The sequence below is a fragment of the Alexandromys fortis genome, unplaced genomic scaffold (assembly GCF_014885135.2).
Source record: "Alexandromys fortis isolate MF-2015 unplaced genomic scaffold, M_Fortis_MF-2015_v1.1 scaffold_228, whole genome shotgun sequence".
Taxonomy (NCBI): domain Eukaryota; kingdom Metazoa; phylum Chordata; class Mammalia; order Rodentia; family Cricetidae; genus Alexandromys; species Alexandromys fortis.
The window spans coordinates 541,451-542,180 of NW_026068115.1; positions in this window are offsets into that span (position 1 = coordinate 541,451).

The window sequence follows — 730 nt, forward strand, 5'->3', positions numbered from 1 at the left end:
CCCCCCCCCATGGCTCGCCAAAGACTTTCCTTGCTGAGGTCACGCACATGGCCTTGGTTGGTGGGGGAGGAGTTAAACCCGAGTGACCGGGGAAAAAGAATTTTTGAAAAAGAAGACCACAGCCCCGTGGTCCAAAAAGGTCATAAAAATTTCAAAAACCCAGTGATGGTCTCAAGGGTGCGCTCCCTGCCTCTCGGGACCACTCCCAGGGTCATAATCAGCTAGTTCCTAAAACAGTACTGTGATAATTGCAGCTGGAAAACTAGTTTTTCAGGATTGCAGTCTTCAGTCAGTTCCTGGTGCAGGGTGGCTGAACAGGCTAACCCTAGATTTTTGATTCTCCTCTTCCCGCTGTGGGGGCTGGAGAGATGGCTCAGAGGTTAAGAGCATTGCCTGCTCTTCCAAAGGCCCTGAGTTCAATTCCCGACAACCACATGGTGGCTCAAAACCATCTGGAATGAGGTCTGAGGCTAGTCCTGGATTTTTGATTTTTCTCTTCCTGCTGGGAGAGTTTGGATTTGTCCAGGTTTTTCAGTGCTGTGTGTGATCTAGGGGTGGCTGTGACAGTATGCACTTCCAACACGGATCACGCCGCTGCCGCCACAGGCTGCAGCTCACTTCCAGAGAGTTTTTTTCCCTACCCACGTTTTCTTAAGCATAGGTTGTTAACAATAATTTTTACTCTTGGTCATTTTTACAAGGATAAGGTAAAATCTCAGAGTTTTGATTT